A 15289-nucleotide genomic window follows, 5' to 3' on the forward strand; every position below is an offset into this window, starting at 1 on the left:
AAAAAAAAAAAAAAAAAGGAGGAAACAGAAAGTCAGGATTCTTTCTGGGGTGATGAGAGTCTTTTAGAATGAGATAGTGGTCACAGTTACACAACTCTGTAAACATCCTGAAAACCTACTGAACTGTACACTTTAAAGGGTGAATTTTTCATCGCTTAGCAAAAAAAGCCAGGTGCAGAACGACACCATAATATTTTGTGTAAACAGGAAAAATAAGAATCTTCATTCACCATTGTTTCACTTAAACTCTGAAAGGCCACACAGAAAACTAACCTGGGAGATTAATGAAAATGAGCGTGGTGACGTCGAAGAGAAACTTTTCTGTTTCCCTTGTATATTTGTTGGTTTGTGAGCCATGCGACTGTATTGTTGATTCAAATGATTTAATTAAAGAAACAGACCCTGAAGTGGCTCCCTGCTGCCTCCAGCATCAAGTCCAAAATTTTGAGGCTGCAAAACAGCCTGGTCTCTGATTCACATCCTGCACAACCTCTGTTCCCTCCCTAGCCTGGCTGTGTCATCATTCTGGGTATCCTTGCTCTGGCTGTTCCTTCTACCAAAAACGCTGTTCCCCAAGTTGTTAATCTACTCACTCCCCAATATAGCTATAGCCACAAAGCAGGTGGGTAAGGCATCGACCTTCATGGGTCCAAAGCCCAGGTTCAAACTCTTCCTAGCTGGACAATCTGGGTAATTACCAAGCCTGGTCTCTTCATGTGCAAAATGGGAGCCATAAATACTGCCTGCCTTGTGCAAGAAGCTGCGTGTGCCTGGCACACAGGGCCCAATGAGTGGTGGATGTTTCTATTTGGTTCAATCACAAAAGTAAAGAGAAGCAGGGGGTCATGGTGGGAGGAACCTCTCCTTTACCTCCATTTATCTCGGGGTTGGAAAAACTAAATATTTGTTTTCTTAACCTTCTTTTAGGTCAGGCATGGCCAAGTGGAGGTTCCAGTGATCTACTGCTGCCAGTTATCTTTCGGCCAGTGTGGAGGCTCCAGTTACCTACCAGTGTCCAACCAAACATCGCTTAACTTAGGAGCCTAGGACAACCTCTGTATTTTGCTGATGGTTTTGTGGGTCAGACAATTGGGAAGAGCCAGCTGAGCAGCTGTCTGTGCTCCACTTGGGCCCAGTTAAGGTGGCTGGGGCTGAAGGACCCACCTCCAGGATGGCCTCCTCATCTTAGGTCTGAAGCCTCAGAGCCCCTGAGCTCCCCCATCTCTCCAGGTGGCTTTTCCTCCTCCAGAGTTTCTCTTAACACGGCAGCCTCTGAGTTATCTGACTTCTTGCAAAGCAGAGGGAGGAAGTGGAAGCTCCCAGCCAGTTACGGGCCACACTTGGAGTTGTGCACAGGCAATTCCATTGTATTCTAAGTATAGGATCTTCCCAAATTCAAGACAAAGGAGAAACAGCCCCTACCCTCCCCCCCACTTTTTTTTTTGAGATAGAGTTTCACTCTGTCGCCCAGGCTGGAGTGCAGCAGCGTGATCTCTGCTCATTGCAACCTTTGCCTCCTGGGCTCAAGTGATCCTCCTGCCTCAGCCTCCCAAGTAACTGAGATTACAAGCACCTACCATCACACCAAGCTGATTTTTGTATTTTTAGTAGAGACAGGTTTTCACCCTGTTGGCCAGGCTGGTTTCGAACTCCCAACCTCAGGTGATCCACTTGCCTTAGCCTCCCAAAGTGCTGGGATTACAGGCATGAGCTACCACACTCAGCCCAGCCCCTACCTCTTGATGGGGGAGTGGCAAGGGCACCTTGCAGAAGAGCGTGTGTAATGGGAAATATCGCTGGGACCATCTTTGGAAAACACAATCTGCCATGCTGGGCTAAGCAGAAGCCTTTAGCAGATTCTGGAAAGCTTTGACTTTTTCAGCAAAAGGGTTCACATGTTGCTGGTAATGCTCCTGTTCCCCTTTCTTTCTTCCTTGAACAGGAATGTGATGGTCAGAGCAGCAGTAGCCATCTCGCAACCAAGAGAAAACAGTGAAGAGAAAAACAGGTATGTCAGTCCCACTCCCTTGAACTGCTAAATCAACATCAGCAATTACCTGCCTTCGGGTTTCCTGTTGCATGAGAAAAATAAACTCACTTTTCCAAACAGAATTCCAACTGATACAACAGGAGTTCTGATGTAAGACAGAGTGGGTTTGAATCTCAGCCTTTTGCGGGGTAGGAATCTTGGCTCTCTCTCCTTCAGTTTCTTCGTCTGTAAAGTGCAGGCAACAATACCCAGCATCCGGAATCTCATGAAGACCACATGGAAGACACATGTGAAAGTTCAGAACCCAGACTCCTTCCACCATGCTGTCCCACCAGTTTAGCATGTGACTTCCAGACCCAAAGTCCTCTCAGGATACAAGAGAGCTGCTGGAGTTCCAGACATCACATCTACATTCCAGACACCTGGAAGGAGGAAGGAAGGAATGGTGGATATGGATGAGTCAGCTCCCTTAAGGAATCTTCCTACAAGTCCCTCTGACACTTCTGCTTTCATTCACTGGCCAGAACTTAGCCATATGACTACACCTGCCTTCAAAAGAACCAGGAAGTGGAATCTTTTAGCTAGACATATTTTAGCCCTGAATTCATTAGGTTTTGTTACCAAGGAAAAGAAAAGAGATGTAGCATGGGCAGCAGTCTCTGCCCCAGCTCTGTGCATCTCCTCTGAGGCTGTTCTAGCGCCCTAACTTCATCTCCCACTGGTTCTCATCCTGCAAGCTCCACTCCAGGCAGGCCTGTGCCCTGACTCCCCTGGCTGCCATGTGCTGGGTGGGCATCCTTTCCCTTGTAGGGCCCCAGGGTCCTCCTCTATAAAATGACTGGAGAGGCATTGTTGTGTCTAAGCCCCCACATCCGTCTGACAGCAGCAGTTCTCCACTCTGTCTCTCTCACCCCTACTATCATCTCCACCTCTAAGACACACACACAGATCTTTCTCACCTGCTCAGTTCCTACCTCAGAGCAGCCAACACTGAAATACACCCACAGCCCATCCCCTCCCTGCTTTCTCATTGGAGACCAGCCCCACAGGAGAAGCCGAGACTGCCAGCCAGATGCTCGCATTCCCAGCCTCCCTGACAACAAGGAGTGGCCCCTTGTCCTAGATCTGCTAAGTGAGACATCAATGATGCCTTTCAGGGCAGGGAAGCTTCTGGGACAGTTTTTCCTCACTGAGGAAGGAGAGAGGAGCCTTCCCTGTCACTCCCTTCCTGCTGTGCTATTGTCGGGTGAGGAGATGATGCTCAGAGCCAGGCTGACACCTTGTGACTGTGGGAAAGGTCAGAAGAATCTTCGAGAGGCCAACCAAGGGCCCTAAAGTGGTTGGGCTCTTGGCAGTTTCCTTGTAAAGTTCTTGGTAAGTTAGGATCAGGATCTCCTGTGTATGAGCATTAGATAATCCCGCTCAGAGTAATCTTCACGACATCCATGAAGTAGGTAACACTGTGACCCCACTTCACAGATGGAGAAACTGAGGCTCAGTAAATGCCCTGCACAGCCCATGAATAGAAGTGAGACCCAAGTTTGCCAAACACCCAAGCTTAATAGTCATTGAACAATTCTGTGAAATGGAGATTTAAAAACACAAATGCATTAAATGATAGGCCTGGCCCCCTGTCAGTGTGCAGATTGTAGTTATTATTGTTATTGACAGCACACGGCTTCCATGGCCAGGAGGAATGGCAGGTCGGAGGGTTGCATCCATTCTAAGCCTTCTGCATTAGTCAGTTCTGATGCTATCACAAAATACCTGAGACTGGGGAATTTATAAAGAGCAAAATTGTATTTTTTAAAGCTCTGGAGGCTGGGAACCCCAAACCAAGGCACCAGCAGGTTCAGTTCTGGTGAGGGCTGCTCTGCGTTTCCAAGACAGAGCGCCTTCTTGCTGCATCCTCTGGAGGGAATAAACGCTGTGTCCTCACATGGTGGAAGAGAAGGGCAAAGGGACGTATGCAATGAAGCCTCTTTTCACAAGGTGATATGGTTTGGATCTGTGTCCCCACCCAAATCCATTGCGGAATTGTAACCCTCAATGCTGAAGGTGTGGCCTGCTGGGAAGTGACTGGATCATGTGGGCAGTTTCTAATGGTTTCACACCATTCCCCTAGAGCTGTCTCATGATAGAGTTCTCAGATCTGGTTGTTTAACAGTGTGTGGCGCTTTCCATGTCTCTCTCTTCCTTCTGCTCCAGCCATGTAATGTCCCTGCTTCCCCTTCCCCTTCCGCCATGTTTGAAAGTTTCCTGAGGCCTCCCCAGAAGCCATCATGCTTCCTGTACAGCCTGTGGAACCATGAGCCAGTTCAACCTTTTCTCTTCGTGGATTATCCAGTCTCAGGTATTTCTTTATAGCAGTGGGAGAATGGACTAAAACATAAGGCATTAGTCCCATGCATGAGAGTGGAACCCTCAAGACCTAATCATCTCCTAAAGGCCTCACCTCTTAGTACCATTACACTGGCCATTAAGTTTCAACATATGAATTTCAAGGACACATTCAGACCATAGTGTCTTCTAAGGTCAAATGACCATGTGGTTTTTATTAAAACTCATATTGCTTTGCATTTTTCCTTCCCTTCCCTACATCTTCTGCTATTGTATCTACCCTGAAAAGTTCAGCCTACTCCCCCTTTTTCTGTTTTGTTTTTTTGTTTTTTGAGATGGAGTTTCGCTCTTCTTGCCCAGGCTGCAGTGCAATGGTGCCATCTCGGCTCACCACAACCTCCGCCTCCAGGTTCAAGCGATTGTCCTGCCTCAGCCTCCTGAGTAGCTAGGATTATAGGCATGTGCCACCATGCCCAACTAATTTTGTATTTTTAGTAGAGACAAGGTTTCTCCATGTTGGTCAGGCTGTTCTCGAACTCGCAACCTCAGGTGATCCACCCACCTTGGCCACCCAAAGTGCTGGGATTACAGGCGTGAGCTACCGTGGCCAGCCTACCCTGCTCCCCTACTAAGCTCCTGCATGTCTCCCTGCCTTTGCCCATACTCATTCCCTGTGCTGCCTGCAGTGTGCTTCCTGTTTGTTCTTTCTTCCTTTCTTTCTTTCTTTTTTTTAAATATTAAAACTCCTATACATCCTTCGATGCCTAGGTCAAATGGCACCCCTGTTTGTAGCTTTTCTTCATGCTGCCTTCTACTCCTGATAAAGGAATCATTGCTCCTACCACCATCCTAGAGGGCCTGGAAAGGGCCTAAAATGTAAGCACTTACCAGATCAAAATGTGGTTACTATCAACTCCTAATCATCCACAGGTTGAGAACTGCTTTTCTGATGATAGAAGTGACCGCCCATCACAAACCTCGGACCAACCACCTCCCGAAGCAGGCTCACGAGTTAAGCCAAAGAGGAACCCAGACACCTTGCGAGTTGATCTGCTTGACAAGAACCAGGGACCGAGTCCCACCCTTCTTGCCTCCTCCTCATCAGTCCTACAGCCCAGGGCTATGGATTGGCCTCCTCCTGCCAATAAAAGCTTACGGTTGCCTTGGAGCTGAGATTCCAGGGGTGGGATAAACTTAAAAACCAGTTACTATACCCAAACATACATGGTCATCTGCTTATGTCAAAGATAGCATTGCAGTGATCAGCCAATTGGATGTCTATATGGGGAAAAAACAAAGCTGAATTCCGTCTCACACCATACACAAAAATCAATTCCAGATAGCTTACAGATCCAAATATGAAATTAAAGGTAGGCCGGGCGCAGTGGCTCACGCCTGCAATCCCAGCACTTCGGGAGGTTGAAGCGGGTGGATCACCTGAGATCGGGAGTTCGAGACCAGCCTGAATAATACGGAGAAACCCCGTCTCTACTAAAAATACAAAATTAGCTGAGCATGATGGCGCATGCCTGTAATCCCAGCTACTCAGGAGGCTGAGGCAGGAGAATCGCTTGAACCTAGGAGGCGGAGGTTGCCGTAAGCTGAGCACTGTTGCACTCCAGCCTGGGCAACAAGAGGGAAACTCGGTCTCAAAAATAAATTAATTAATTACATAAAATGAAAGGTAAACAATAATGTTTAGAGGAAACATAGAATAACATTTTCTTGATCTCCGAGTAAGCTGAGTTTTTTTTTTTTTTTTTTTTGAGATAGAGTCTCACTCTGTCGCCCAGGCTGGAGTGCGGTGGTGCAATCTTGGCTCGCTGCAACCTCCGCATTCCGGACTCAAGCAATTCTCCTGCCTCAGCCTACTGAGTAGCTGGGACTACAGGTACGTGCCATCACACCCAGCTAATTTTTTTGTATTTTTAGTAGAGACGGGGGTTTCACTGTGTTAGCCAGGATGGTCTCCATCTCCTGACCTTGTGATCCACCCACCTCGGCCTCCCAAAGTGCTGGGATTACAGGCGAGAGCCATGGCGCCCGGCCTGAGATTTCTTAAATAGGACAAAAAGGGGGCTAACTACAAGATTAAAAGCTAATAAAGTGGGATATATATTAGAATTAAGTACTTTATCCAAATACACCATTAAAAGAGTGTAGTGGCAGCCCACAGAACGGGAGAAGATATTCACAATATATACACCTGACAAAAGAGTAGTATCCAGAATATATAAAGAATGCCTATAAATCAATAAGAAAAAGAAACAATCCCATTTTTCAAATGGGCAGAAGACTTGAGCAGATAAAAAAAAAGTGGGGGAGTATGCAAATACCAATAGGCATATGAAGGTACTCTATATTAGTCATCAGGAAAATGCAATTCTTTATTCTAAGGGCGATGAGAGCCACTGGGCTTTAGCACGGGAAAGACGTGTTGAAAAATGGATGAAACAGGGCTGTGTTAGTTTCCAGGAGCTGCTATAACAAGTAACTACAATCTGCATGGCTTCAAACAACTGAAATTTACTCCTCCACTGTTCCAGAGTCCAGCAGTTTAAAATCAAGGTGATTGGCTAGGCACAGTGGCTCAGGCCTGTAATCCCAGCACTTTGGGAGGCTGAGGCAGGCAGATCACTTGAGGTCAGGAGTTCAAGACCAGCCTGGCCAACATGATGAAATCCCATCTCTACCAAAAAATACAAAAATTAGCTGGGCGTGGGGGCAAGCACCTGTAATTCCAGCTACGCAGGAGGCTGAGGCACAAGTATCACTTGAACCTGGGATGCAGAGGTTGCATTGAGCCGAGATTGCACCTTTGCACTCCAGCCTGGGCAACAGAGTGAGACTGCATCTCAAAATAAATAAACAAATTAATTAAATAAAATCAAAGTGATGGGCAGGCTCACTCCTCCCGGGAGGCTCTGAGGGAGGATTTGCCCACCCTCTCTCCTGGCTTCTGGTGGTTCCCAGCCACTCCTGGTGCTCCTTGGCCTGTAAACACGTCACTCACCTCGGCATCCATCTCCTCATGGCTTCCCCTCTGTGTGTCTTCTCCTCTTGTCCTCTGAGAAGGACACTTCTCATTGGATTGAGGGCCCACCCGGGTCATCCAGGAAGTTCTTGTCTCAAGATCCTTAACTCAATTACATCTGCAAAGGCCCTTTTTCCACATAAGGTTACATTCCTAGGTTCGGAGTAAATGGATCTTTTGGAGACCACCATTCCACCCCCGTCAGGGGGCCAGGGTGGACAGGGGAGGATCACTTAAGAGGTGCATGACAATGGTGGCCTGGACTGGACAGGGGGAAGCAGAGTCACGGGCAGGTTTGAGAGGTACCAGGAGGTGGAATCCAAGCACTTCACTAGTGTCGAGGTGCACAGAATTGAGGAAGATGGAGATGTTAAGGCTGTCTGTTAGGCATTGGCTTAAGCAACTGGGTGGATCATGATTTTTAAAAAAATCTTTATTTATCCAAATCTATACCACAAAGTTTACCTGTCTCCCCAAACCCAATTGCCCAGTTCCTTGGGTTACCCCCGGGGGAAACCCAACTTCTTCAAAGTCAGGTCTGGTTCTCTACAGAATTCCAGGAAACACGAGAAGCCCTTCATGTGATTGCTAAGTAATTGCTTTTCAACTATAAAAGTAATTAAGAAATGGCACCAATTTCCCTAAGTGTATAATGTAATTAAATCCACTGGCTTGGAAAATCATTTGTGATAAACTGAAACAGCGAAAGATCAAGCTACAGGGAATTAGGGAAACGTCTGACATGAGGACAGAGTGCTCTCTGGGGCCTTTTCCTGGAGGGGCCTTGGTGGGCGTGGAATGTGGCTGGGAAAGGCAGGGAGAGTGGAGGATGGGAAAACCAGATCCCCAGCTGGCTGGGCCTGGCCAGGGAACAGGCAGTGGGAAGCCACCTGCCAGGGCTTGGGCTGTGGAAGGGAGCTCAGGGCCCAGGCCAGGCGGGGTAGAAGTGTTACCGGTACAGGGTCTTGACTGTAAGTTGCCCAGGTTCTTGGCATTTTGAACAAAGAATTGAACAAAAGCCCAGCAAAGCAAAGAAAGAATGAAGCAACGAAAGACCCAAAGCATGGATTTATTGAAAACAAAAGTACCCTCCACACTGTGGGAGCGGCCCAACCAGCGGCTCAAGAGCCCAGATACAGAATCTTCTCAGGTCCAAATACCCCCTGCAAGTTTCCCATTGGCCACCTCATGTAAATGAAGTGGTGGCCCGCAATCAGTGTGATTGGCTGCAGAAAACAACCAATCAGAGGCTGAAGTGAAGTTACAAAAGTCACACTCCTCTGCAAACACCTGATTGGCTACAAGAAGCAACCAATCAAAGGCTAAGGTGAAGTTACAAAGTTCCACTTCTATGCAAAGGAAGACTCCGCCCTCAATCAGTCTGATTGGTTGCGGACAGCCAATTTCCCATCTGCCTGGAGGAAAAGGGATTTGCAAAAGGAGTAGCCTCTGGTCCTTTTGTTACTTAGGCATGGAAAGTTAGGGTTTTCCTTTATTTTTGTTTTGTTTTGTTTTGAGATGGAGTCTCACTCCCTCACCCAGGCTGGAGTGCAGTGGCGCCATCTCACTCACTGCAACCTTCATTCCCTCGGTTCAAGCAATTATCTTGCCTCAGCCTCCTGAGTAGCTGGGATTACAGGTGCCTGCTACCACGCCCAGCTAATTTTTGTATATTTTTAGTAAAGACAGGGCTTTACCATCTTGGCCAGGCTGGTCTTGAACTCGTGACCTCATGATCCACCCGCCTCAGCCTCCCAAAGTGCTGGGATTACAGGTTTGAGCCACTGCGCCTGGCCCGGGTTTTTCTTTCAATTTAGTTCTAGGAAGTCGACCTGAAACTACCTTAGGTTTCCTAGCTCCAGACCCTATTCTCCTGTCTCAGAGGCATTACCCCAGGAGGTCAAAGGCAGCTCAGACTCAGTCAAGAAGGCAGCTAAGGAAGCAGGATGGACGGTGGGGCACAAGGAATGAACAGAGGGTTGAGATCAGGGTCAGGTTGGGCCAAGAAATTCCAGACAGTTCAGGCAAACCGTTCAAGACTAAGATTCAGCCAAAAGGTAGGGGTCAGTGACCTCTTTTTATTTCTTTATTTAAAATTTTTTTTTAGAGACTGGGTCTCACTCTGTGGTACAGGCTGGAGTATAGTGATGTGATCATGGCTCCCTGCAGCCTCAGACTCCTGGGCTCAAGCAGTCCTCCCGCCTCACCCTCCCGAGTAGCTGAGACTACAGGCATGCGCCACCACACCTGGCTAATTTTTAAAAACTGTTCTGGGTCTTGCTGTGTTGCTCTTTTTAAGTGGTTTAGCTGCTAACACAAAGTCTGTTGGCTTAAGGGAGCCAAGGGGTCAAACAGACAGATTTCCAATACACACTGAAACTAGCCCCCTTTTTTGGCTGGGTGTGGCAGAGATAGAACCTGAGGCAGGCACGGAGCTCTGGGTTCAAATCCCAACTCTCCCCCTTGTTATCTTGAGCAAGCTGCTTAACCTCTCTGAGCCTGCTTCCTTTCCCATAAAATAGCAATTGTAATTCCTAACAAGCGCATTTTAAGAGCAGAGGTACAGGGTGTGCTTTATAAACTGTAAAGGCCGATGCGTGCATCCCCTGGGATTTCGGAGAAGGCCTTTCCCTCCTTACTCCCTAACTCCTCTGTCCAGCTAGGACGTCCCCTCTCTCAGTTCCTCATTGTCACCTCTCTTTCCATGGGTACTCTCCCCTAGACATAGGCTCCTGCTTTCTGAGTCTCAGTTTCCTTAAATATAAAAAGAAGAAAAGTAAAGTCCCTCCCTCATGGAGGACTATGAGAATTTAAATGCATGAATTAATGCTGAGAGTGAGGCTGGCACTGAGCTCTGTGGGCCCTCAGGAGTGCTTAGCTATTACTACTACTACTACTACTAACAGCTTAGAAAATAGCAAGCAAAAGAAGAAAGAAAAATCACCCCTAAAATCTCCCACCTACTAGTAACTATTATTAACAATTGGAGAATAACCTTCTTGGCTTTTAAATAAAATGCATGGAGTGAATTTTCAGGAACTCATCATTTTGTGCAAACTGTTTGGAGACCTATTTTTGTCATATAACAATATACCATGAGCAACTTGACATGTTACCACGCTGTCTTGTGCATCATCGTTTCAGTGGCTTCCACATCATCCACCATATTAGCACACCACTGTTTAATGCAATAGTGATTCCATGGACCGTTGCCAAAGCTGTTCTCCAAACCTCCTTTCCAAGCAATTCCTACCCCACCAGGTCCCCAATTCCGGCCCAGGCTTCCTCCTCTCCAGTTCTGCCTACAGATCTCCATCAAGGTAAAATCTAGTACCAAACACATCACTCATCCACTCAAACACCTTCCATGGCTCCCCAGTGCTTAACAGTTGAAATTGTATCTTGACTGCCTGGCAGCCAAAGCTCTTTACAAAACATTGCTTTAACCCTGCTTAGCTCCTACATCTTCCTTGTTATACTCCACAGGTCACCTCAAGGACCCTTCTCACTCTTGCTATTCCCAGCACCTATAAGGAACTTCTTTCCCCATCCCTGTCTCAGTCCTACCCATCTTTCAAAACCGAACCCAAGTTAATTCTCTTCCTCTCAGTTGCCCCACTCTTATCATTTAGGATCACATTCAACTGGCGAGAAACAAGACCCAGTATCACAGTGACATAAACACAATACAAGTTCATTCACTCTTGCATAGAAGATGACCAGAAATAGATGATCTAGGGGCAGGTATGGTACCTCTTCAGCCATCAGGGACTGAGGCTTTTTCTGGCTTTGCTCTCTGTCCTTCCTGGGGTGTACATTCATCCTTATGGTCTGATATGGTTGCTAGAGCTCCAGACATCTTATCCACATTCCTGGTAGGTTTTTGAGGAAAATGGGAGAAGAGTATACTTTCTCTCCTTCAGAAGGCTTCCCAGAAGTATTACACAAGACTTCCACGTACATCTCATTAGCCAGAAAGTGTTCACTTGGTCACCTTGATGCAAAAGAGGCTGGGGAACGCAGTAACGTGCCCATTGCTAACAAAGAAGGGAGCGTGGACATGAGATACATCCCAGCCCTCCACAATGAGATAGAAAAGCTCCTTTTTCTAAGCATAATGTTGAGCTCTTACCCCAGGCAGCAGCAGTGTGTGCTGGAAGACAAAGGCTTTGGAGTCAGATAGACCTGGGGTAGATCCTGGCTCAGTTACCAGAATTCCAGCTAGATGATTTAGAAAAGTTGCTTAGACTCTCTGAATCTCTGCATCTAAAAAATAGAAAGGGCGGGGGGGGGGCAGTTATGAGAAGGTAATCGACTAGAATTTCTATATAGAGAATCCAGGAGGGTGCCCAGTACAAGCCTGATGGTCATGAATTATCATCCCCATCAGCATTGTACATCATCTATATCCATGTATTCTATATTCTACAACACTGTGTGTTATTTAAATTCTTTCATTATAATAATCTTTTTTATTATTATTATTTTAAAGACAAGATCTTGCTCTGTCACCCAGGCTGAATTGCAGTGATCATGGTTCAGTGCAGCCTCAAACTCCTGGGCTCAAGTGATCCTCCCGCCTTAGCCTCCTGAGTAGCTGAGGGAAGTCCAGGCACCTGGCATGTAGTCAGGGCTGTCAGTAATATTTGCTGCATTAAATGGAATCACATTGTCCTGACCCTTCTCCTGGCTTGGTCTGACCCTGCCTTCATCATTGGGATGCTGTGCATGATGTGGTCTCAGTGTGTTTGGGATAGGGTCTGGAAACCTACATTTTTCATCTCTCCAGTATTGTAAATCTCTCTTTCAGAAGGCTTCCCAGGAGTACTACACAAGACTTCTGTGTAGGCTGGGCACACTGGCTCATGCCTATAATCCCAGCACTTTCAGAGGCCAAGGCAGGGGGATCACTTGGGGTCGGGAGTTTGAGACTAGCCTGGCCAACATGGTGAAACCCTGTCTTTACTAAAAATACAAAATTAGCCAGGCATGGTGGGGCATGCCTGTAGTCCCAGCTACTCGGGAGGCTGAGGCATGAGAATCGCTTGAACCCAGGAGGTGGAGGTTACAGTGAGCTGAGATAGTGCCATTGCATTCCAACCTATCAAAAAAACAAAAAAACTTCTATTTATCACTGTAGCCTCAACCTCCTGGGCTCAAGCAGATCCTCCCACTTCAGTCTCTCAAGTAGCTGGAACTACAGGCACATACCACCATGTCCAGCTAATTTTTTTTTTTTTGTAGAGGCAGGGTCTTGCCACGTTGTTCAGGCTGGTCTTGAACACTTAGACTCAAGTTACCCACCTGCTTCGGCCTCCCAAAGTGCTGGGATTACAGGCATAAGCCACGGAGCCTAGCCCATTTTCACTTTTTTTTTTTGAGACAGTCTTGCTGTGTTGCCCAGGCTCCAGTGCAGTGGTGCAATCTCGGCTCACTGCAATCTCTGCCTCTTGGGTTCAGAGATTCTCCTGCCTCAGCTTCCCGAGTAGCTAGGATTACACACACCACCACGCCCGGCTAATTTTTGTACTTTTAGTAGAGGTAAGGTTTCACCATATTGGCCAGGTTGATCTTGAATTCCTGACCTCAAGTGATCCACCCCTCTCAAAGTGTTAGGATTACACAGCCTCCCAAAGTGTTAGGATTACAGGCGTGAGCCACTGCACCCAGCCTCATTATCACTTCTTTACAAGTGGAAGAAGCTGAGTTTCAAAGTTCCTTCTTCCTCCGACTGTAAAAGCTCTTAACACAGTGCTGAGCACACAGCAAGTACTTGGTCAATGTTAGCCCTTATTCAATGGTTGTATTTGCTCTACATACTGTTGCTAAGTAACAAATGAACCCTAAAACGTAGTGGCATTGCACAGCCATTTTTATTACATTCATGATTCTCTGGGTCAGGAATTTGGGCAGAGACAGTTTGTCTTTGTTCCCCAACATCTGGCACACAGGAGACTCAATTTGTTGGGGGAGACTCAGGGGTGGGAGCCATTCTGAGGTGTCTTCATTCCCATGTCTGGCAATTGATGCTGCCTTTCAGCTGGGACCTCAATTGGGCTCTTGGTTAGAACACAGGCTCTCTCCATGTGGGCTAGATTAGGCTTCCTGACAGCATGGTGGCTGGGTTCCAAGAGAGACCCAAGAGAGTAAGGTAGACATGCATGACATTTTAAAATCTAATAAGTTTTTCTTGGAAGTTCCATAATGTCACTTCCGCCATAGTCACAAGCCTGCCCAGGTTCAAAGGGAGAGAATACAGGCACCCCCACCACTCAGTAGGAGGAGAGTCAAAGTTACATTATAAGAACATGTGGAATGCGAGATATTGTCACAGCCATCTTTAGAAAATATTATCTGTATAATAAGTTATAGTAGTTGTCATCATCATTGTCATAGTCTGTGATGCCTCAGACCACTACAACTCAGTTCTTTGGAGCAGACAAATCTCAGATCTCTTACTTCTTAGCCATGTGATCGTGAATGAGACCCTTCTTGTCTCTTCCCCTAGGTTGTACATTTAGAACACGGGAGTGAGACTTCTTCTCTTCCAGGACTATTATGAGTCTTAAAGAGAGAGAAAGTGTAGAAAGTTCCTAGGGCCTGGTGCAGGCTCACTGCATGGGTTTTCTTCTCAGTTCTGCCTCCCAGGCCCGAATTAGAGCCAGTCCTGCCCACAGACATTTTTGCAGCTCTGTGAGGCTTTTGGTCAGGGTCAGGGACAATGGGCGCCAGACCGACAATGCGTGTCCAGGCCACTTTTAAAGGACTGTCATGGGCTTTCAAAATTTCAGCTTTCTGGATGACCGTCCTTTGAAGTTACCCGCAGCGGCCTGAATCTCTTTGGGAGTGCGTTTCAACTTTCCCCTAAGAGTCCAGTGAGATATTTGGTTGGTGATAGGGCCAGAAAGATCCACAGGAGAGCCATGCAATATCTTTCTTCCCAAATTTCCCAGTCCTAGAAGGAAAGGCCATGTTTGGTTTGAAAACAGAGCTGCTTTATCACCAAACAGGGCCCTGGATGAAATCTTTCCCCCTAAAGCTGAATAAACAGCTGCAGGCTCAGCTCACACCCTGCTCTTAGCTCCTGAAACTCACTTATCTCCTGCCTACTCCCCCGCAGCCCCACACGTACCCCAGGCCTGCCCAGACACCTTCTTCTTTGAGGCATAACCTGAGCCCCAGAATGACCCCACAGTGCTGTGAGACCTGTGTTCAGCTCTGTCTCCTCCTTGTAGGAGGAAAAAGAGGCAGTTGGATTCAAGTCTTCTCCAACTCTGAGCCTCAGTCTCCTTATCTACAAAATGGGGATGATATTGCCTGCCTGGTCAAACTGTGCCAGGGCAGAATACTATTTTACTGAAATGTGCTGGCATAGAAGGTGCTCAGGGAATCCTGGCTTGGCTGAGGAGTGGCATCCAGAGTCAGGCTTGAACCTATGCCCACCACCATTAACCACTTACATGACGGGTGATCCTGGGCAAGTTATTAACCTCTTTGAAGCTCAGTTTCTTCCACTTGTAAAGAAGTGATAATGGGCTGGGCGTGGTGGCTCACACCTGTAATCCCAGCACTTGGGGAGGCGGAAACAGGTGGATTGCTTGAGCCCAAGAGTTCAAGACCAGCCTGAGCAACATGGCGAGACCCAGTCTCTACAAAAAAAAAAAAATTAGCTGAACATGCTGGTGCGCGCCTGTAGTTCCAGCTACTTGAGAGGCTGAAGTGGGAGGATCGCTTGAGCCCAGGAGGTTGAGGCTGTAGTGAACCTTGATTGTGCCGTTGCCTCCAGCCTGGGTGACAGAGCAAGACCCTGTCTCAAAAAAAAAAAAAAAAAAAATTGCTGTGGAAATTAATACAGAGCTTCAGGATTGTGCCTGACATAGGGTCACTCAATAAATGGTAGTCATTTAAAAGTCATTATTATTATG

Source organism: Colobus angolensis, unplaced genomic scaffold (genome assembly GCF_000951035.1).
Source record: "Colobus angolensis palliatus isolate OR3802 unplaced genomic scaffold, Cang.pa_1.0 Scaffold143, whole genome shotgun sequence".
NCBI lineage: Eukaryota > Metazoa > Chordata > Mammalia > Primates > Cercopithecidae > Colobus > Colobus angolensis.